The sequence below is a fragment of the Ambystoma mexicanum genome, unplaced genomic scaffold (genome assembly GCF_040938575.1).
Source record: "Ambystoma mexicanum isolate Mex_15411 unplaced genomic scaffold, UKY_AmexF1_1 Mex_scaf89, whole genome shotgun sequence".
NCBI classification, from domain to species: Eukaryota; Metazoa; Chordata; class Amphibia; order Caudata; family Ambystomatidae; genus Ambystoma; species Ambystoma mexicanum.
This window is the reverse complement of record NW_027182509.1, coordinates 170249-191207: the sequence shown is the minus strand read 5'-3', so window position 1 is coordinate 191207 and position 20959 is coordinate 170249. Positions and strand designations below refer to the sequence as shown.

General features: G+C 51.6%; 19 non-coding genes across 19 annotated transcripts; 7 read left to right on the top strand and 12 right to left on the bottom strand.

Annotated features, from left to right (window-relative positions):
- Positions 1-1291: 1291 nt before the first annotated feature.
- Positions 1292-1373, bottom strand: TRNAL-AAG (transfer RNA leucine (anticodon AAG)). Its single transcript has one exon. It is a non-coding gene; the product is annotated as a tRNA-Leu (tRNA).
- Positions 1374-2749: 1376 nt separating this feature from the next.
- Positions 2750-2831, bottom strand: TRNAL-AAG (transfer RNA leucine (anticodon AAG)). The gene has a single exon. It is a non-coding gene; the product is annotated as a tRNA-Leu (tRNA).
- Positions 2832-3371: 540 nt separating this feature from the next.
- On the top strand, positions 3372-3443 carry TRNAD-GUC (transfer RNA aspartic acid (anticodon GUC)). The gene has a single exon. It is a non-coding gene; the product is annotated as a tRNA-Asp (tRNA).
- Positions 3444-4217: 774 nt separating this feature from the next.
- TRNAL-AAG (transfer RNA leucine (anticodon AAG)) lies at positions 4218-4299 on the bottom strand. Its single transcript has one exon. It is a non-coding gene; the product is annotated as a tRNA-Leu (tRNA).
- Positions 4300-4839: 540 nt separating this feature from the next.
- TRNAD-GUC (transfer RNA aspartic acid (anticodon GUC)) lies at positions 4840-4911 on the top strand. Its single transcript has one exon. It is a non-coding gene; the product is annotated as a tRNA-Asp (tRNA).
- A 774-nt stretch (positions 4912-5685) lies between these two features.
- On the bottom strand, positions 5686-5767 carry TRNAL-AAG (transfer RNA leucine (anticodon AAG)). Its single transcript has one exon. It is a non-coding gene; the product is annotated as a tRNA-Leu (tRNA).
- Positions 5768-6307: 540 nt separating this feature from the next.
- Positions 6308-6379, top strand: TRNAD-GUC (transfer RNA aspartic acid (anticodon GUC)). The gene has a single exon. It is a non-coding gene; the product is annotated as a tRNA-Asp (tRNA).
- Positions 6380-7153: 774 nt separating this feature from the next.
- On the bottom strand, positions 7154-7235 carry TRNAL-AAG (transfer RNA leucine (anticodon AAG)). Its single transcript has one exon. It is a non-coding gene; the product is annotated as a tRNA-Leu (tRNA).
- A 2816-nt stretch (positions 7236-10051) lies between these two features.
- Positions 10052-10133, bottom strand: TRNAL-AAG (transfer RNA leucine (anticodon AAG)). Its single transcript has one exon. It is a non-coding gene; the product is annotated as a tRNA-Leu (tRNA).
- Positions 10134-10673: 540 nt separating this feature from the next.
- On the top strand, positions 10674-10745 carry TRNAD-GUC (transfer RNA aspartic acid (anticodon GUC)). Its single transcript has one exon. It is a non-coding gene; the product is annotated as a tRNA-Asp (tRNA).
- A 774-nt stretch (positions 10746-11519) lies between these two features.
- TRNAL-AAG (transfer RNA leucine (anticodon AAG)) lies at positions 11520-11601 on the bottom strand. Its single transcript has one exon. It is a non-coding gene; the product is annotated as a tRNA-Leu (tRNA).
- A 540-nt stretch (positions 11602-12141) lies between these two features.
- TRNAD-GUC (transfer RNA aspartic acid (anticodon GUC)) lies at positions 12142-12213 on the top strand. The gene has a single exon. It is a non-coding gene; the product is annotated as a tRNA-Asp (tRNA).
- A 774-nt stretch (positions 12214-12987) lies between these two features.
- TRNAL-AAG (transfer RNA leucine (anticodon AAG)) lies at positions 12988-13069 on the bottom strand. Its single transcript has one exon. It is a non-coding gene; the product is annotated as a tRNA-Leu (tRNA).
- Positions 13070-13609: 540 nt separating this feature from the next.
- On the top strand, positions 13610-13681 carry TRNAD-GUC (transfer RNA aspartic acid (anticodon GUC)). Its single transcript has one exon. It is a non-coding gene; the product is annotated as a tRNA-Asp (tRNA).
- A 774-nt stretch (positions 13682-14455) lies between these two features.
- On the bottom strand, positions 14456-14537 carry TRNAL-AAG (transfer RNA leucine (anticodon AAG)). The gene has a single exon. It is a non-coding gene; the product is annotated as a tRNA-Leu (tRNA).
- Positions 14538-15920: 1383 nt separating this feature from the next.
- Positions 15921-16002, bottom strand: TRNAL-AAG (transfer RNA leucine (anticodon AAG)). Its single transcript has one exon. It is a non-coding gene; the product is annotated as a tRNA-Leu (tRNA).
- Positions 16003-18843: 2841 nt separating this feature from the next.
- TRNAL-AAG (transfer RNA leucine (anticodon AAG)) lies at positions 18844-18925 on the bottom strand. The gene has a single exon. It is a non-coding gene; the product is annotated as a tRNA-Leu (tRNA).
- Positions 18926-19465: 540 nt separating this feature from the next.
- Positions 19466-19537, top strand: TRNAD-GUC (transfer RNA aspartic acid (anticodon GUC)). Its single transcript has one exon. It is a non-coding gene; the product is annotated as a tRNA-Asp (tRNA).
- A 774-nt stretch (positions 19538-20311) lies between these two features.
- TRNAL-AAG (transfer RNA leucine (anticodon AAG)) lies at positions 20312-20393 on the bottom strand. Its single transcript has one exon. It is a non-coding gene; the product is annotated as a tRNA-Leu (tRNA).
- Positions 20394-20959: the final 566 nt, after the last annotated feature.

The following is a 20959-nucleotide window of genomic DNA, read 5'->3' as shown; positions in this document are numbered from 1 at the left end:
TGGAGACAGGCAGTGGAAGGGCAGGCAAACTGTCAGGTGCGCAGAGGAGGGGAGACCATGAGGCAAGGTGGGAGATGGGGGCAAGAAGTGAGAAAAAAACTAATCGCAAGCTGGGGCAGGTTTCGGAAAGTGAAGCCGAAAAGGGGCTTAGCATGCAGCCCAGGGGTTTCTTTGACTGTCCTAAGCCCACAGGGACTTTGCCGTCCTCAGCTCATGAGACTTGAGATGGGTAGCTTGATTTGCTGAGGAAAGGCGGGATGACAGGTTCAACTCTGGAGTCAAACATAGCCCGGAACGATCACCTTAAACTGAGTTTTAAGCCTGGTGCCGATAAAAAGAAAGAAATTAGCCTTAGATCGGGCAAGCCGTTTGACGGGGGAAAATGAGACCCCCTAGGCCATCTAGGTGGTCGCTGGATGCTGTGCAGACATCAGCAGCTGTTCATTTCATGCCCTCACGTCTCCTCGTTAGTATAGTGGTCAGTATGGAGACCGGGGTTCAATTCCCCGACGGGGAGGTTAAACCTTTTCTGGATTTTTTTTAGTTCTTGACAAATATTCTTGAAGATTAGGTTGAGTCAAGTAGGGAATGGGTGCCAGGAACTGACTCTTTCAGAAAAAAGCACCGGCAACGCTAGTCATCGTACAATATTTGTGCACAATTGCTTACATTAGGCGGCCGGTCCGCTTTATTGAGTCCCCCTCAGCACCATTTAGTGCTCCTGTTGTCTGCGAAGTCCAAATTGTAACCCTGAATCAGTTCCTCTTGTGACCCTTTGTATCATGTTACATGACGAGTAATGATCACCTGTTAGCTTTATCCCTAATTATAACTCTCACTCTTTCCCTGCATCTAACCCTAGCTCTAATCCCATCATTAACCTTGGTCCGGGCACACGCGTGAACCCTTACTCTCATCTCAGCCTCTCCTGGTGATACATCACACCTGGGATCGTTTGCTCCCTGTGGGCTGTGGGAAATTTGCTACCAGCACGCCCTGGAAGTGGGGCTCATTCCGCTGCAACGGGAGGTCTTCCCAGGACGCGTCACAGCTCAACGCAAGAGCTCCTGGGTTTCGAAGGCTCTTGCAGCAAGCCTTCACAAAGCAGCAGGGAGCGCCGTTCCAGATGGGAAACTTGAGACTGGATGTCCAGAAAAGCAAGACGTCAGAAGCGAAACCTTTTTCCTGCAGGGTGTGGCATACCATCCGCTTGCTCATTGCGACAGAGGTGGCACTAATGAAGGAAGAGGTCAACGTTACGTTCTTCTTTAAAATGCAAGGCCAGGAAAAGTGGCAGCGGTGGGATTTGAACCCACGCCTCCGAAGAGACTGGAGCCTTAATCCAGCGCCTTAGACCGCTCGGCCACGCTACCTTCCTGCTAGCCGCCGAAAGCGGAACTTGACCCGTTGCCCGGCCCGCTTTAGTGCTTTGCCTTTTCTCCTTGGAAAGTCTGGAGACAGGCAGTGGAAGGGCAGGCAAACTGTCAGGTGCTCAGAGGAGGGGAGACCATGAGGCAAGGTGGGAGATGGGGGCAAGAAGTGAGAAAAAAACGAATCGCAAGCTGGGGCAGGTTTCGGAAAGTGAAGCCGAAAAGGGGCTTAGCATGCAGCCCAGGGGTTTCTTTGACTGTCCTAAGCCCACAGGGACTTTGCCGTCCTCAGCTCATGAGACTTGAGATGGGTAGCTTGATTTGCTGAGGAAAGGCGGGATGACAGGTTCAACTCTGGAGTCAAACATAGCCCGGAACGATCACCTTAAACTGAGTTTTAAGCCTGGTGCCGATAAAAAGAAAGAAATTAGCCTTAGATCGGGCAAGCCGTTTGACGGGGGAAAATGAGACCCCCTAGGCCATCTAGGTGGTCGCTGGATGCTGTGCAGACATCAGCAGCTGTTCATTTCATGCCCTCACGTCTCCTCGTTAGTATAGTGGTCAGTATCCCTGCCTGTCACGCGGGAGAATTCCCCGACGGGGAGGTTAAACCTTTTCTGGATTTTTTTTAGTTCTTGACAAATATTCTTGAAGATTAGGTTGAGTCAAGTAGGGAATGGGTGCCAGGAACTGACTCTTTCAGAAAAAAGCACCGGCAACGCTAGTCATCGTACAATATTTGTGCACAATTGCTTACATTAGGCGGCCGGTCCGCTTTATTGAGTCCCCCTCAGCACCATTTAGTGCTCCTGTTGTCTGCGAAGTCCAAATTGTAACCCTGAATCAGTTCCTCTTGTGACCCTTTGTATCATGTTACATGACGAGTAATGATCACCTGTTAGCTTTATCCCTAATTATAACTCTCACTCTTTCCCTGCATCTAACCCTAGCTCTAATCCCATCATTAACCTTGGTCCGGGCACACGCGTGAACCCTTACTCTCATCTCAGCCTCTCCTGGTGATACATCACACCTGGGATCGTTTGCTCCCTGTGGGCTGTGGGAAATTTGCTACCAGCACGCCCTGGAAGTGGGGCTCATTCCGCTGCAACGGGAGGTCTTCCCAGGACGCGTCACAGCTCAACGCAAGAGCTCCTGGGTTTCGAAGGCTCTTGCAGCAAGCCTTCACAAAGCAGCAGGGAGCGCCGTTCCAGATGGGAAACTTGAGACTGGATGTCCAGAAAAGCAAGACGTCAGAAGCGAAACCTTTTTCCTGCAGGGTGTGGCATACCATCCGCTTGCTCATTGCGACAGAGGTGGCACTAATGAAGGAAGAGGTCAACGTTACGTTCTTCTTTAAAATGCAAGGCCAGGAAAAGTGGCAGCGGTGGGATTTGAACCCACGCCTCCGAAGAGACTGGAGCCTTAATCCAGCGCCTTAGACCGCTCGGCCACGCTACCTTCCTGCTAGCCGCCGAAAGCGGAACTTGACCCGTTGCCCGGCCCGCTTTAGTGCTTTGCCTTTTCTCCTTGGAAAGTCTGGAGACAGGCAGTGGAAGGGCAGGCAAACTGTCAGGTGCGCAGAGGAGGGGAGACCATGAAGCAAGGTGGGAGATGGGGGCAAGAAGTGAGAAAAAAACGAATCGCAAGCTGGGGCAGGTTTCGGAAAGTGAAGCCGAAAAGGGGCTTAGCATGCAGCCCAGGGGTTTCTTTGACTGTCCTAAGCCCACAGGGACTTTGCCGTCCTCAGCTCATGAGACTTGAGATGGGTAGCTTGATTTGCTGAGGAAAGGCGGGATGACAGGTTCAACTCTGGAGTCAAACATAGCCCGGAACGATCACCTTAAACTGAGTTTTAAGCCTGGTGCCGATAAAAAGAAAGAAATTAGCCTTAGATCGGGCAAGCCGTTTGACGGGGGAAAATGAGACCCCCTAGGCCATCTAGGTGGTCGCTGGATGCTGTGCAGACATCAGCAGCTGTTCATTTCATGCCCTCACGTCTCCTCGTTAGTATAGTGGTCAGTATCCCCGCCTGTCACGCGGGAGACCGGGGTTCAATTCCCCGACGGGGAGGTTAAACCTTTTCTGGATTTTTTTTAGTTCTTGACAAATATTCTTGAAGATTAGGTTGAGTCAAGTAGGGAATGGGTGCCAGGAACTGACTCTTTCAGAAAAAAGCACCGGCAACGCTAGTCATCGTACAATATTTGTGCACAATTGCTTACATTAGGCGGCCGGTCCGCTTTATTGAGTCCCCCTCAGCACCATTTAGTGCTCCTGTTGTCTGCGAAGTCCAAATTGTAACCCTGAATCAGTTCCTCTTGTGACCCTTTGTATCATGTTACATGACGAGTAATGATCACCTGTTAGCTTTATCCCTAATTATAACTCTCACTCTTTCCCTGCATCTAACCCTAGCTCTAATCCCATCATTAACCTTGGTCCGGGCACACGCGTGAACCCTTACTCTCATCTCAGCCTCTCCTGGTGATACATCACACCTGGGATCGTTTGCTCCCTGTGGGCTGTGGGAAATTTGCTACCAGCACGCCCTGGAAGTGGGGCTCATTCCGCTGCAACGGGAGGTCTTCCCAGGACGCGTCACAGCTCAACGCAAGAGCTCCTGGGTTTCGAAGGCTCTTGCAGCAAGCCTTCACAAAGCAGCAGGGAGCGCCGTTCCAGATGGGAAACTTGAGACTGGATGTCCAGAAAAGCAAGACGTCAGAAGCTAAACCTTTTTCCTGCAGGGTGTGGCATACCATCCGCTTGCTCATTGCGACAGAGGTGGCACTAATGAAGGAAGAGGTCAACGTTACGTTCTTCTTTAAAATGCAAGGCCAGGAAAAGTGGCAGCGGTGGGATTTGAACCCACGCCTCCGAAGAGACTGGAGCCTTAATCCAGCGCCTTAGACCGCTCGGCCACGCTACCTTCCTGCTAGCCGCCGAAAGCGGAACTTGACCCGTTGCCCGGCCCGCTTTAGTGCTTTGCCTTTTCTCCTTGGAAAGTCTGGAGACAGGCAGTGGAAGGGCAGGCAAACTGTCAGGTGCGCAGAGGAGGGGAGACCATGAGGCAAGGTGGGAGATGGGGGCAAGAAGTGAGAAAAAAACGAATCGCAAGCTGGGGCAGGTTTCGGAAAGTGAAGCCGAAAAGGGGCTTAGCATGCAGCCCAGGGGTTTCTTTGACTGTCCTAAGCCCACAGGGACTTTGCCGTCCTCAGCTCATGAGACTTGAGATGGGTAGCTTGATTTGCTGAGGAAAGGCGGGATGACAGGTTCAACTCTGGAGTCAAACATAGCCCGGAACGATCACCTTAAACTGAGTTTTAAGCCTGGTGCCGATAAAAAGAAAGAAATTAGCCTTAGATCGGGCAAGCCGTTTGACGGGGGAAAATGAGACCCCCTAGGCCATCTAGGTGGTCGCTGGATGCTGTGCAGACATCAGCAGCTGTTCATTTCATGCCCTCACGTCTCCTCGTTAGTATAGTGGTCAGTATCCCCGCCTGTCACGCGGGAGACCGGGGTTCAATTCCCCGACGGGGAGGTTAAACCTTTTCTGGATTTTTTTTAGTTCTTGACAAATATTCTTGAAGATTAGGTTGAGTCAAGTAGGGAATGGGTGCCAGGAACTGACTCTTTCAGAAAAAAGCACCGGCAACGCTAGTCATCGTACAATATTTGTGCACAATTGCTTACATTAGGCGGCCGGTCCGCTTTATTGAGTCCCCCTCAGCACCATTTAGTGCTCCTGTTGTCTGCGAAGTCCAAATTGTAACCCTGAATCAGTTCCTCTTGTGACCCTTTGTATCATGTTACATGACGAGTAATGATCACCTGTTAGCTTTATCCCTAATTATAACTCTCACTCTTTCCCTGCATCTAACCCTAGCTCTAATCCCATCATTAACCTTGGTCCGGGCACACGCGTGAACCCTTACTCTCATCTCAGCCTCTCCTGGTGATACATCACACCTGGGATCGTTTGCTCCCTGTGGGCTGTGGGAAATTTGCTACCAGCACGCCCTGGAAGTGGGGCTCATTCCGCTGCAACGGGAGGTCTTCCCAGGACGCGTCACAGCTCAACGCAAGAGCTCCTGGGTTTCGAAGGCTCTTGCAGCAAGCCTTCACAAAGCAGCAGGGAGCGCCGTTCCAGATGGGAAACTTGAGACTGGATGTCCAGAAAAGCAAGACGTCAGAAGCGAAACCTTTTTCCTGCAGGGTGTGGCATACCATCCGCTTGCTCATTGCGACAGAGGTGGCACTAATGAAGGAAGAGGTCAACGTTACGTTCTTCTTTAAAATGCAAGGCCAGGAAAAGTGGCAGCGGTGGGATTTGAACCCACGCCTCCGAAGAGACTGGAGCCTTAATCCAGCGCCTTAGACCGCTCGGCCACGCTACCTTCCTGCTAGCCGCCGAAAGCGGAACTTGACCCGTTGCCCGGCCCGCTTTAGTGCTTTGCCTTTTCTCCTTGGAAAGTCTGGAGACAGGCAGTGGAAGGGCAGGCAAACTGTCAGGTGCGCAGAGGAGGGGAGACCATGAGGCAAGGTGGGAGATGGGGGCAAGAAGTGAGAAAAAAACGAATCGCAAGCTGGGGCAGGTTTCGGAAAGTGAAGCCGAAAAGGGGCTTAGCATGCAGCCCAGGGGTTTCTTTGACTGTCCTAAGCCCACAGGGACTTTGCCGTCCTCAGCTCATGAGACTTGAGATGGGTAGCTTGATTTGCTGAGGAAAGGCGGGATGACAGGTTCAACTCTGGAGTCAAACATAGCCCGGAACGATCACCTTAAACTGAGTTTTAAGCCTGGTGCCGATAAAAAGAAAGAAATTAGCCTTAGATCGGGCAAGCCGTTTGACGGGGGAAAATGAGACCCCCTAGGCCATCTAGGTGGTCGCTGGATGCTGTGCAGACATCAGCAGCTGTTCATTTCATGCCCTCACGTCTCCTCGTTAGTATAGTGGTCAGTATCCCCGCCTGTCACGCGGGAGACCGGGGTTCAATTCCCCGACGGGGAGGTTAAACCTTTTCTGGATTTTTTTTAGTTCTTGACAAATATTCTTGAAGATTAGGTTGAGTCAAGTAGGGAATGGGTGCCAGGAACTGACTCTTTCAGAAAAAAGCACCGGCAACGCTAGTCATCGTACAATATTTGTGCACAATTGCTTACATTAGGCGGCCGGTCCGCTTTATTGAGTCCCCCTCAGCACCATTTAGTGCTCCTGTTGTCTGCGAAGTCCAAATTGTAACCCTGAATCAGTTCCTCTTCTGACCCTTTGTATCATGTTACATGACGAGTAATGATCACCTGTTAGCTTTATCCCTAATTATAACTCTCACTCTTTCCCTGCATCTAACCCTAGCTCTAATCCCATCATTAACCTTGGTCCGGGCACACGCGTGAACCCTTACTCTCATCTCAGCCTCTCCTGGTGATACATCACACCTGGGATCGTTTGCTCCCTGTGGGCTGTGGGAAATTTGCTACCAGCACGCCCTGGAAGTGGGGCTCATTCCGCTGCAACGGGAGGTCTTCCCAGGACGCGTCACTGCTCAACGCAAGAGCTCCTGGGTTTCGAAGGCTCTTGCAGCAAGCCTTCACAAAGCAGCAGGGAGCGCCGTTCCAGATGGGAAACTTGAGACTGGATGTCCAGAAAAGCAAGACGTCAGAAGCGAAACCTTTTTCCTGCAGGGTGTGGCATACCATCCGCTTGCTCATTGCGACAGAGGTGGCACTAATGAAGGAAGAGGTCAACGTTACGTTCTTCTTTAAAATGCAAGGCCAGGAAAAGTGGCAGCGGTGGGATTTGAACCCACGCCTCCGAAGAGACTGGAGCCTTAATCCAGCGCCTTAGACCGCTCGGCCACGCTACCTTCCTGCTAGCCGCCGAAAGCGGAACTTGACCCGTTGCCCGGCCCGCTTTAGTGCTTTGCCTTTTCTCCTTGGAAAGTCTGGAGACAGGCAGTGGAAGGGCAGGCAAACTGTCAGGTGCGCAGAGGAGGGGAGACCATGAGGCAAGGTGGGAGATGGGGGCAAGAAGTGAGAAAAAAACGAATCGCAAGCTGGGGCAGGTTTCGGAAAGTGAAGCCGAAAAGGGGCTTAGCATGCAGCCCAGGGGTTTCTTTGACTGTCCTAAGCCCACAGGGACTTTGCCGTCCTCAGCTCATGAGACTTGAGATGGGTAGCTTGATTTGCTGAGGAAAGGCGGGATGACAGGTTCAACTCTGGAGTCAAACATAGCCCGGAACGATCACCTTAAACTGAGTTTTAAGCCTGGTGCCGATAAAAAGAAAGAAATTAGCCTTAGATCGGGCAAGCCGTTTGACGGGGGAAAATGAGACCCCCTAGGCCATCTAGGTGGTCGCTGGATGCTGTGCAGACATCAGCAGCTGTTCATTTCATGCCCTCACGTCTCCTCGTTAGTATAGTGGTCAGTATCCCCGCCTGTCACGCGGGAGACCGGCCCCGACGGGGAGGTTAAACCTTTTCTGGATTTTTTTTAGTTCTTGACAAATATTCTTGAAGATTAGGTTGAGTCAAGTAGGGAATGGGTGCCAGGAACTGACTCTTTCAGAAAAAAGCACCGGCAACGCTAGTCATCGTACAATATTTGTGCACAATTGCTTACATTAGGCGGCCGGTCCGCTTTATTGAGTCCCCCTCAGCACCATTTAGTGCTCCTGTTGTCTGCGAAGTCCAAATTGTAACCCTGAATCAGTTCCTCTTGTGACCCTTTGTATCATGTTACATGACGAGTAATGATCACCTGTTAGCTTTATCCCTAATTATAACTCTCACTCTTTCCCTGCATCTAACCCTAGCTCTAATCCCATCATTAACCTTGGTCCGGGCACACGCGTGAACCCTTACTCTCATCTCAGCCTCTCCTGGTGATACATCACACCTGGGATCGTTTGCTCCCTGTGGGCTGTGGGAAATTTGCTACCAGCACGCCCTGGAAGTGGGGCTCATTCCGCTGCAACGGGAGGTCTTCCCAGGACGCGTCACAGCTCAACGCAAGAGCTCCTGGGTTTCGAAGGCTCTTGCAGCAAGCCTTCACAAAGCAGCAGGGAGCGCCGTTCCAGATGGGAAACTTGAGACTGGATGTCCAGAAAAGCAAGACGTCAGAAGCGAAACCTTTTTCCTGCAGGGTGTGGCATACCATCCGCTTGCTCATTGCGACAGAGGTGGCACTAATGAAGGAAGAGGTCAACGTTACGTTCTTCTTTAAAATGCAAGGCCAGGAAAAGTGGCAGCGGTGGGATTTGAACCCACGCCTCCGAAGAGACTGGAGCCTTAATCCAGCACCTTAGACCGCTCGGCCACGCTACCTTCCTGCTAGCTGCCGAAAGCGGAACTTGACCCGTTGCCCGGCCCGCTTTAGTGCTTTGCCTTTTCTCCTTGGAAAGTCTGGAGACAGGCAGTGGAAGGGCAGGCAAACTGTCAGGTGCGCAGAGGAGGGGAGACCATGAGGCAAGGTGGGAGATGGGGGCAAGAAGTGAGAAAAAAACGAATCGCAAGCTGGGGCAGGTTTCGGAAAGTGAAGCCGAAAAGGGGCTTAGCATGCAGCCCAGGGGTTTCTTTGACTGTCCTAAGCCCACAGGGACTTTGCCGTCCTCAGCTCATGAGACTTGAGATGGGTAGCTTGATTTGCTGAGGAAAGGCGGGATGACAGGTTCAACTCTGGAGTCAAACATAGCCCGGAACGATCACCTTAAACTGAGTTTTAAGCCTGGTGCCGATAAAAAGAAAGAAATTAGCCTTAGATCGGGCAAGCCGTTTGACGGGGGAAAATGAGACCCCCTAGGCCATCTAGGTGGTCGCTGGATGCTGTGCAGACATCAGCAGCTGTTCATTTCATGCCCTCACGTCTCCTCGTTAGTATAGTGGTCAGTATCCCCGCCTGTACGGGGAGGTTAAACCTTTTCTGGATTTTTTTTAGTTCTTGACAAATATTCTTGAAGATTAGGTTGAGTCAAGTAGGGAATGGGTGCCAGGAACTGACTCTTTCAGAAAAAAGCACCGGCAACGCTAGTCATCGTACAATATTTGTGCACAATTGCTTACATTAGGCGGCCGGTCCGCTTTATTGAGTCCCCCTCAGCACCATTTAGTGCTCCTGTTGTCTGCGAAGTCCAAATTGTAACCCTGAATCAGTTCCTCTTCTGACCCTTTGTATCATGTTACATGACGAGTAATGATCACCTGTTAGCTTTATCCCTAATTATAACTCTCACTCTTTCCCTGCATCTAACCCTAGCTCTAATCCCATCATTAACCTTGGTCCGGGCACACGCGTGAACCCTTACTCTCATCTCAGCCTCTCCTGGTGATACATCACACCTGGGATCGTTTGCTCCCTGTGGGCTGTGGGAAATTTGCTACCAGCACGCCCTGGAAGTGGGGCTCATTCCGCTGCAACGGGAGGTCTTCCCAGGATGCGTCACAGCTCAACGCAAGAGCTCCTGGGTTTCGAAGGCTCTTGCAGCAAGCCTTCACAAAGCAGCAGGGAGCGCCGTTCCAGATGGGAAACTTGAGACTGGATGTCCAGAAAAGCAAGACGTCAGAAGCGAAACCTTTTTCCTGCAGGGTGTGGCATACCATCCGCTTGCTCATTGCGACAGAGGTGGCACTAATGAAGGAAGAGGTCAACGTTACGTTCTTCTTTAAAATGCAAGGCCAGGAAAAGTGGCAGCGGTGGGATTTGAACCCACGCCTCCGAAGAGACTGGAGCCTTAATCCAGCGCCTTAGACCGCTCGGCCACGCTACCTTCCTGCTAGCCGCCGAAAGCGGAACTTGACCCGTTGCCCGGCCCGCTTTAGTGCTTTGCCTTTTCTCCTTGGAAAGTCTGGAGACAGGCAGTGGAAGGGCAGGCAAACTGTCAGGTGCGCAGAGGAGGGGAGACCATGAGGCAAGGTGGGAGATGGGGGCAAGAAGTGAGAAAAAAACGAATCGCAAGCTGGGGCAGGTTTCGGAAAGTGAAGCCGAAAAGGGGCTTAGCATGCAGCCCAGGGGTTTCTTTGACTGTCCTAAGCCCACAGGGACTTTGCCGTCCTCAGCTCATGAGACTTGAGATGGGTAGCTTGATTTGCTGAGGAAAGGCGGGATGACAGGTTCAACTCTGGAGTCAAACATAGCCCGGAACGATCACCTTAAACTGAGTTTTAAGCCTGGTGCCGATAAAAAGAAAGAAATTAGCCTTAGATCGGGCAAGCCGTTTGACGGGGGAAAATGAGACCCCCTAGGCCATCTAGGTGGTCGCTGGATGCTGTGCAGACATCAGCAGCTGTTCATTTCATGCCCTCACGTCTCCTCGTTAGTATAGTGGTCAGTATCCCCGCCTGTCACGCGGGAGACCGGGGTTCAATTCCCCGACGGGGAGGTTAAACCTTTTCTGGATTTTTTTTAGTTCTTGACAAATATTCTTGAAAATTAGGTTGAGTCAAGTAGGGAATGGGTGCCAGGAACTGACTCTTTCAGAAAAAAGCACCGGCAACGCTAGTCATCGTACAATATTTGTGCACAATTGCTTACATTAGGCGGCCGGTCCGCTTTATTGAGTCCCCCTCAGCACCATTTAGTGCTCCTGTTGTCTGCGAAGTCCAAATTGTAACCCTGAATCAGTTCCTCTTGTGACCCTTTGTATCATGTTACATGACGAGTAATGATCACCTGTTAGCTTTATCCCTAATTATAACTCTCACTCTTTCCCTGCATCTAACCCTAGCTCTAATCCCATCATTAACCTTGGTCCGGGCACACGCGTGAACCCTTACTTTCATCTCAGCCTCTCCTGGTGATACATCACACCTGGGATCGTTTGCTCCCTGTGGGCTGTGGGAAATTTGCTACCAGCACGCCCTGGAAGTGGGGCTCATTCCGCTGCAACGGGAGGTCTTCCCAGGACGCGTCACAGCTCAACGCAAGAGCTCCTGGGTTTCGAAGGCTCTTGCAGCAAGCCTTCACAAAGCAGCAGGGAGCGCCGTTCCAGATGGGAAACTTGAGACTGGATGTCCAGAAAAGCAAGACGTCAGAAGCGAAACCTTTTTCCTGCAGGGTGTGGCATACCATCCGCTTGCTCATTGCGACAGAGGTGGCACTAATGAAGGAAGAGGTCAACGTTACGTTCTTCTTTAAAATGCAAGGCCAGGAAAAGTGGCAGCGGTGGGATTTGAACCCACGCCTCCGAAGAGACTGGAGCCTTAATCCAGCGCCTTAGACCGCTCGGCCACGCTACCTTCCTGCTAGCCGCCGAAAGCGGAACTTGACCCGTTGCCCGGCCCGCTTTAGTGCTTTGCCTTTTCTCCTTGGAAAGTCTGGAGACAGGCAGTGGAAGGGCAGGCAAACTGTCAGGTGCGCAGAGGAGGGGAGACCATGAGGCAAGGTGGGAGATGGGGGCAAGAAGTGAGAAAAAAACGAATCGCAAGCTGGGGCAGGTTTCGGAAAGTGAAGCCGAAAAGGGGCTTAGCATGCAGCCCAGGGGTTTCTTTGACTGTCCTAAGCCCACAGGGACTTTGCCGTCCTCAGCTCATGAGACTTGAGATGGGTAGCTTGATTTGCTGAGGAAAGGCGGGATGACAGGTTCAACTCTGGAGTCAAACATAGCCCGGAACGATCACCTTAAACTGAGTTTTAAGCCTGGTGCCGATAAAAAGAAAGAAATTAGCCTTAGATCGGGCAAGCCGTTTGACGGGGGAAAATGAGACCCCCTAGGCCATCTAGGTGGTCGCTGGATGCTGTGCAGACATCAGCAGCTGTTCATTTCATGCCCTCACGACTCCTCGTTAGTATAGTGGTCAGTATCCCCGCCTGTCACGCGGGAGACCGGGGTTCAATTCCCCGACGGGGAGGTTAAACCATTTCTGGATTTTTTTTAGTTCTTGACAAATATTCTTGAAGATTAGGTTGAGTCAAGTAGGGAATGGGTGCCAGGAACTGACTCTTTCAGAAAAAAGCACCGGCAACGCTAGTCATCGTACAATATTTGTGCACAATTGCTTACATTAGGCGGCCGGTCCGCTTTATTGAGTCCCCCTCAGCACCATTTAGTGCTCCTGTTGTCTGCGAAGTCCAAATTGTAACCCTGAATCAGTTCCTCTTGTGACCCTTTGTATCATGTTACATGACGAGTAATGATCACCTGTTAGCTTTATCCCTAATTATAACTCTCACTCTTTCCCTGCATCTAACCCTAGCTCTAATCCCATCATTAACCTTGGTCCGGGCACACGCGTGAACCCTTACTCTCATCTCAGCCTCTCCTGGTGATACATCACACCTGGGATCGTTTGCTCCCTGTGGGCTGTGGGAAATTTGCTACCAGCACGCCCTGGAAGTGGGGCTCATTCCGCTGCAACGGGAGGTCTTCCCAGGACGCGTCACAGCTCAACGCAAGAGCTCCTGGGTTTCGAAGGCTCTTGCAGCAAGCCTTCACAAAGCAGCAGGGAGCGCCGTTCCAGATGGGAAACTTGAGACTGGATGTCCAGAAAAGCAAGACGTCAGAAGCGAAACCTTTTTCCTGCAGGGTGTGGCATACCATCCGCTTGCTCATTGCGACAGAGGTGGCACTAATGAAGGAAGAGGTCAACGTTACGTTCTTCTTTAAAATGCAAGGCCAGGAAAAGTGGCAGCGGTGGGATTTGAACCCACGCCTCCGAAGAGACTGGAGCCTTAATCCAGCGCCTTAGACCGCTCGGCCACGCTACCTTCCTGCTAGCCGCCGAAAGCGGAACTTGACCCGTTGCCCGGCCCGCTTTAGTGCTTTGCCTTTTCTCCTTGGAAAGTCTGGAGACAGGCAGTGGAAGGGCAGGCAAACTGTCAGGTGCGCAGAGGAGGGGAGACCATGAGGCAAGGTGGGAGATGGGGGCAAGAAGTGAGAAAAAAACGAATCGCAAGCTGGGGCAGGTTTCGGAAAGTGAAGCCGAAAAGGGGCTTAGCATGCAGCCCAGGGGTTTCTTTGACTGTCCTAAGCCCACAGGGACTTTGCCGTCCTCAGCTCATGAGACTTGAGATGGGTAGCTTGATTTGCTGAGGAAAGGCGGGATGACAGGTTCAACTCTGGAGTCAAACATAGCCCGGAACGATCACCTTAAACTGAGTTTTAAGCCTGGTGCCGATAAAAAGAAAGAAATTAGCCTTAGATCGGGCAAGCCGTTTGACGGGGGAAAATGAGACCCCCTAGGCCATCTAGATGGTCGCTGGATGCTGTGCAGACATCAGCAGCTGTTCATTTCATGCCCTCACGTCTCCTCGTTAGTATAGTGGTCAGTATCCCCGCCTGTCACGCGGGAGACCGGGGTTCAATTCCCCGACGGGGAGGTTAAACCTTTTCTGGATTTTTTTTAGTTCTTGACAAATATTCTTGAAGATTAGGTTGAGTCAAGTAGGGAATGGGTGCCAGGAACTGACTCTTTCAGAAAAAAGCACCGGCAACGCTAGTCATCGTACAATATTTGTGCACAATTGCTTACATTAGGCGGCCGGTCCGCTTTATTGAGTCCCCCTCAGCACCATTTAGTGCTCCTGTTGTCTGCGAAGTCCAAATTGTAACCCTGAATCAGTTCCTCTTCTGACCCTTTGTATCATGTTACATGACGAGTAATGATCACCTGTTAGCTTTATCCCTAATTATAACTCTCACTCTTTCCCTGCATCTAACCCTAGCTCTAATCCCATCATTAACCTTGGTCCGGGCACACGCGTGAACCCTTACTTTCATCTCAGCCTCTCCTGGTGATACATCACACCTGGGATCGTTTGCTCCCTGTGGGCTGTGGGAAATTTGCTACCAGCACGCCCTGGAAGTGGGGCTCATTCCGCTGCAACGGGAGGTCTTCCCAGGACGCGTCACAGCTCAACGCAAGAGCTCCTGGGTTTCGAAGGCTCTTGCAGCAAGCCTTCACAAAGCAGCAGGGAGCGCCGTTCCAGATGGGAAACTTGAGACTGGATGTCCAGAAAAGCAAGACGTCAGAAGCGAAACCTTTTTCCTGCAGGGTGTGGCATACCATCCGCTTGCTCATTGCGACAGAGGTGGCACTAATGAAGGAAGAGGTCAACGTTACGTTCTTCTTTAAAATGCAAGGCCAGGAAAAGTGGCAGCGGTGGGATTTGAACCCACGCCTCCGAAGAGACTGGAGCCTTAATCCAGCGCCTTAGACCGCTCGGCCACGCTACCTTCCTGCTAGCCGCCGAAAGCGGAACTTGACCCGTTGCCCGGCCCGCTTTAGTGCTTTGCCTTTTCTCCTTGGAAAGTCTGGAGACAGGCAGTGGAAGGGCAGGCAAACTGTCAGGTGCGCAGAGGAGGGGAGACCATGAGGCAAGGTGGGAGATGGGGGCAAGAAGTGAGAAAAAAACGAATCGCAAGCTGGGGCAGGTTTCGGAAAGTGAAGCCGAAAAGGGGCTTAGCATGCAGCCCAGGGGTTTCTTTGACTGTCCTAAGCCCACAGGGACTTTGCCGTCCTCAGCTCATGAGACTTGAGATGGGTAGCTTGATTTGCTGAGGAAAGGCGGGATGACAGGTTCAACTCTGGAGTCAAACATAGCCCGGAACGATCACCTTAAACTGAGTTTTAAGCCTGGTGCCGATAAAAAGAAAGAAATTAGCCTTAGATCGGGCAAGCCGTTTGACGGGGGAAAATGAGACCCCCTAGGCCATCTAGGTGGTCGCTGGATGCTGTGCAGACATCAGCAGCTGTTCATTTCATGCCCTCACGTCTCCTCGTTAGTATAGTGGTCAGTATCCCCGCCTGTCAGGAAGACCGGGGTTGAATTCCCCGACGGGGAGGTTAAACCTTTTCTGGATTTTTTTTAGTTCTTGACAAATATTCTTGAAGATTAGGTTGAGTCAAGTAGGGAATGGGTGCCAGGAACTGACTCTTTCAGAAAAAAGCACCGGCAACGCTAGTCATCGTACAATATTTGTGCACAATTGCTTACATTAGGCTGCCGGTCCGCTTTATTGAGTCCCCCTCAGCACCATTTAGTGCTCCTGTTGTCTGCGAAGTCCAAATTGTAACCCTGAATCAGTTCCTCTTCTGACCCTTTGTATCATGTTACATGACGAGTAATGATCACCTGTTAGCTTTATCCCTAATTATAACTCTCACTCTTTCCCTGCATCTAACCCTAGCTCTAATCCCATCATTAACCTTGGTCCGGGCACACGCGTGAACCCTTACTCTCATCTCAGCCTCTCCTGGTGATACATCACACCTGGGATCGTTTGCTCCCTGTGGGCTGTGGGAAATTTGCTACCAGCACGCCCTGGAAGTGGGGCTCATTCCGCTGCAACGGGAGGTCTTCCCAGGACGCGTCACAGCTCAACGCAAGAGCTCCTGGGTTTCGAAGGCTCTTGCAGCAAGCCTTCACAAAGCAGCAGGGAGCGCCGTTCCAGATGGGAAACTTGAGGCTGGATGTCCAGAAAAGCAAGACGTCAGAAGCGAAACCTTTTTCCTGCAGGGTGTGGCATACCATCCGCTTGCTCATTGCGACAGAGGTGGCACTAATGAAGGAAGAGGTCAACGTTACGTTCTTCTTTAAAATGCAAGGCCAGGAAAAGTGGCAGCGGTGGGATTTGAACCCACGCCTCCGAAGAGACTGGAGCCTTAATCCAGCGCCTTAGACCGCTCGGCCACGCTACCTTCCTGCTAGCCGCCGAAAGCGGAACTTGACCCGTTTCCCGGCCCGCTTTAGTGCTTTGCCTTTTCTCCTTGGAAAGTCTGGAGACAGGCAGTGGAAGGGCAGGCAAACTGTCAGGTGCGCAGAGGAGGGGAGACCATGAGGCAAGGTGGGAGATGGGGGCAAGAAGTGAGAAAAAAACGAATCGCAAGCTGGGGCAGGTTTCGGAAAGTGAAGCCGAAAAGGGGCTTAGCATGCAGCCCAGGGGTTTCTTTGACTGTCCTAAGCCCACAGGGACTTTGCCGTCCTCAGCTCATGAGACTTGAGATGGGTAGCTTGATTTGCTGAGGAAAGGCGGGATGACAGGTTCAACTCTGGAGTCAAACATAGCCCGGAACGATCACCTTAAACTGAGTTTTAAGCCTGGTGCCGATAAAAAGAAAGAAATTAGCCTTAGATCGGGCAAGCCGTTTGACGGGGGAAAATGAGACCCCCTAGGCCATCTAGGTGGTCGCTGGATGCTGTGCAGACATCAGCAGCTGTTCATTTCATGCCCTCACGTGTCCTCGTTAGTATAGTGGTCAGTATCCCCGCCTGTCACGCGGGAGACCATTCCCCGACGGGGAGGTTAAACCTTTTCTGGATTTTTTTTAGTTCTTGACAAATATTCTTGAAGATTAGGTTGAGTCAAGTAGGGAATGGGTGCCAGGAACTGACTCTTTCAGAAAAAAGCACCGGCAACGCTAGTCATCGTACAATATTTGTGCACAATTGCTTACATTAGGCGGCCGGTCCGCTTTATTGAGTCCCCCTCAGCACCATTTAGTGCTCCTGTTGTCTGCGAAGTCCAAATTGTAACCCTGAATCAGTTCCTCTTGTGACCCTTTGTATCATGTTACATGACGAGTAATGATCACCTGTTAGCTTTATCCCTAATTATAACTCTCACTCTTTCCCTGCATCTAACCCTAGCTCTAATCCCATCATTAACCTTGGTCCGGGCACACGCGTGAACCCTTACTCTCATCTCAGCCTCTCCTGGTGATACATCACACCTGGGATCGTTTGCTCCCTGTGGGCTGTGGGAAATTTGCTACCAGCACGCCCTGGAAGTGGGGCTCATTCCGCTGCAACGGGAGGTCTTCCCAGGACGCGTCACAGCTCAACGCAAGAGCTCCTGGGTTTCGAAGGCTCTTGCAGCAAGCCTTCACAAAGCAGCAGGGAGCGCCGTTCCAGATGGGAAACTTGAGACTGGATGTCCAGAAAAGCAAGACGTCAGAAGCGAAACCTTTTTCCTGCAGGGTGTGGCATACCATCCGCTTGCTCATTGCGACAGAGGTGGCACTAATGAAGGAAGAGGTCAACGTTACGTTCTTCTTTAAAATGCAAGGCCAGGAAAAGTGGCAGCGGTGGGATTTGAACCCACGCCTCCGAAGAGACTGGAGCCTTAATCCAGCGCCTTAGACCGCTGGGCCACGCTACCTTCCTGCTAGCCGCCGAAAGCGGAACTTGACCCGTTGCCCGGCCCGCTTTAGTGCTTTGCCTTTTCTCCTTGGAAAGTCTGGAGACAGGCAGTGGAAGGGCAGGCAAACTGTCAGGTGCGCAGAGGAGGGGAGACCATGAGGCAAGGTGGGAGATGGGGGCAAGAAGTGAGAAAAAAACGAATCGCAAGCTGGGGCAGGTTTCGGAAAGTGAAGCCGAAAAGGGGCTTAGCATGCAGCCCAGGGGTTTCTTTGACTGTCCTAAGCCCACAGGGACTTTGCCGTCCTCAGCTCATGAGACTTGAGATGGGTAGCTTGATTTGCTGAGGAAAGGCGGGATGACAGGTTCAACTCTGGAGTCAAACATAGCCCGGAACGATCACCTTAAACTGAGTTTTAAGCCTGGTGCCGATAAAAAGAAAGAAATTAGCCTTAGATCGGGCAAGCCGTTTGACGGGGGAAAATGAGACCCCCTAGGCCATCTAGGTGGTCGCTGGATGCTGTGCAGACATCAGCAGCTGTTCATTTCATGCCCTCACGTCTCCTCGTTAGTATAGTGGTCAGTATCCCCGCCTGTCACGCGGGAGACCGGGGTTCCCCGACGGGGAGGTTAAACCTTTTCTGGATTTTTTTTAGTTCTTGACAAATATTCTTGAAGATTACGTTGAGTCAAGTAGGGAATGGGTGCCAGGAACTGACTCTTTCAGAAAAAAGCACCGGCAACGCTAGTCATCGTACAATATTTGTGCATAATTGCTTACATTAGGCGGCCGGTCCGCTTTATTGAGTCCCCCTCAGCACCATTTAGTGCTCCTGTTGTCTGCGAAGTCCAAATTGTAACCCTGAATCAGTTCCTCTTGTGACCCTTTGTATCATGTTACATGACGAGTAATGATCACCTGTTAGCTTTATCCCTAATTATAACTCTCACTCTTTCCCTGCATCTAACCCTAGCTCTAATCCCATCATTAACCTTGGTCCGGGCACACGCGTGAACCCTTACTCTCATCTCAGCCTCTCCTGGTGATACATCACACCTGGGATCGTTTGCTCCCTGTGGGCTGTGGGAAATTTGCTACCAGCACGCCCTGGAAGTGGGGCTCATTCCGCTGCAACGGGAGGTCTTCCCAGGACGCGTCACAGCTCAACGCAAGAGCTCCTGGGTTTCGAAGGCTCTTGCAGCAAGCCTTCACAAAGCAGCAGGGAGCGCCGTTCCAGATGGGAAACTTGAGACTGGATGTCCAGAAAAGCAAGACGTCAGAAGCGAAACCTTTTTCCTGCAGGGTGTGGCATACCATCCGCTTGCTCATTGCGACAGAGGTGGCACTAATGAAGGAAGAGGTCAACGTTACGTTCTTCTTTAAAATGCAAGGCCAGGAAAAGTGGCAGCGGTGGGATTTGAACCCACGCCTCCGAAGAGACTGGAGCCTTAATCCAGCGCCTTAGACCGCTCGGCCACGCTACCTTCCTGCTAGCCGCCGAAAGCGGAACTTGACCCGTTGCCCGGCCCGCTTTAGTGCTTTGCCTTTTCTCCTTGGAAAGTCTGGAGACAGGCAGTGGAAGGGCAGGCAAACTGTCAGGTGCGCAGAGGAGGGGAGACCATGAGGCAAGGTGGGAGATGGGGGCAAGAAGTGAGAAAAAAACGAATCGCAAGCTGGGGCAGGTTTCGGAAAGTGAAGCCGAAAAGGGGCTTAGCATGCAGCCCAGGGGTTTCTTTGACTGTCCTAAGCCCACAGGGACTTTGCCGTCCTCAGCTCATGAGACTTGAGATGGGTAGCTTGATTTGCTGAGGAAAGGCGGGATGACAGGTTCAACTCTGGAGTCAAACATAGCCCGGAACGATCACCTTAAACTGAGTTTTAAGCCTGGTGCCGATAAAAAGAAAGAAATTAGCCTTAGATCGGGCAAGCCGTTTGACGGGGGAAAATGAGACCCCCTAGGCCATCTAGGTGGTCGCTGGATGCTGTGCAGACATCAGCAGCTGTTCATTTCATGCCCTCACGTCTCCTCGTTAGTATAGTGGTCAGTATCCCCGCCTGTCACGCGGGAGACCGGGGTTCAATTCCCCGACGGGGAGGTTAAACCTTTTCTGGATTTTTTTTAGTTCTTGACAAATATTCTTGAAGATTAGGTTGAGTCAAGTAGGGAATGGGTGCCAGGAACTGACTCTTTCAGAAAAAAGCACCGGCAACGCTAGTCATCGTACAATATTTGTGCACAATTGCTTACATTAGGCGGCCGGTCCGCTTTATTGAGTCCCCCTCAGCACCATTTAGTGCTCCTGTTGTCTGCGAAGTCCAAATTGTAACCCTGAATCAGTTCCTCTTGTGACCCTTTGTATCATGTTACATGACGAGTAATGATCACCTGTTAGCTTTATCCCTAATTATAACTCTCACTCTTTCCCTGCATCTAACCCTAGCTCTAATCCCATCATTAACCTTGGTCCGGGCACACGCGTCAACCCTTACTCTCATCTCAGCCTCTCCTGGTGATACATCACACCTGGGATCGTTTGCTCCCTGTGGGCTGTGGGAAATTTGCTACCAGCACGCCCTGGAAGTGGGGCTCATTCCGCTGCAACGGGAGGTCTTCCCAGGACGCGTCACAGCTCAACGCAAGAGCTCCTGGGTTTCGAAGGCTCTTGCAGCAAGCCTTCACAAAGCAGCAGGGAGCGCCGTTCCAGATGGGAAACTTGAGACTGGATGTCCAGAAAAGCAAGACGTCAGAAGCGAAACCTTTTTCCTGCAGGGTGTGGCATACCATCCGCTTGCTCATTGCGACAGAGGTGGCACTAATGAAGGAAGAGGTCAACGTTACGTTCTTCTTTAAAATGCAAGGCCAGGAAAAGTGGCAGCGGTGGGATTTGAACCCACGCCTCCGAAGAGACTGGAGCCTTAATCCAGCGCCTTAGACCGCTCGGCCACGCTACCTTCCTGCTAGCCGCCGAAAGCGGAACTTGACCCGTTGCCCGGCCCGCTTTAGTGCTTTGCCTTTTCTCCTTGGAAAGTCTGGAGACAGGCAGTGGAAGGGCAGGCAAACTGTCAGGTGCGCAGAGGAGGGGAGACCATGAGGCAAGGTGGGAGATGGGGGCAAGAAGTGAGAAAAAAACGAATCGCAAGCTGGGGCAGGTTTCGGAAAGTGAAGCCGAAAAGGGGCTTAGCATGCAGCCCAGGGGTTTCTTTGACTGTCCTAAGCCCACAGGGACTTTGCCGTCCTCAGCTCATGAGACTTGAGATGGGTAGCTTGATTTGCTGAGGAAAGGCGGGATGACAGGTTCAACTCTGGAGTCAAACATAGCCCGGAACGATCACCTTAAACTGAGTTTTAAGCCTGGTGCCGATAAAAAGAAAGAAATTAGCCTTAGATCGGGCAAGCCGTTTGACGGGGGAAAATGAGACCCCCTAGGCCATCTAGGTGGTCGCTGGATGCTGTGCAGACATCAGCAGCTGTTCATTTCATGCCCTCACGTCTCCTCGTTAGTATAGTGGTCAGTATC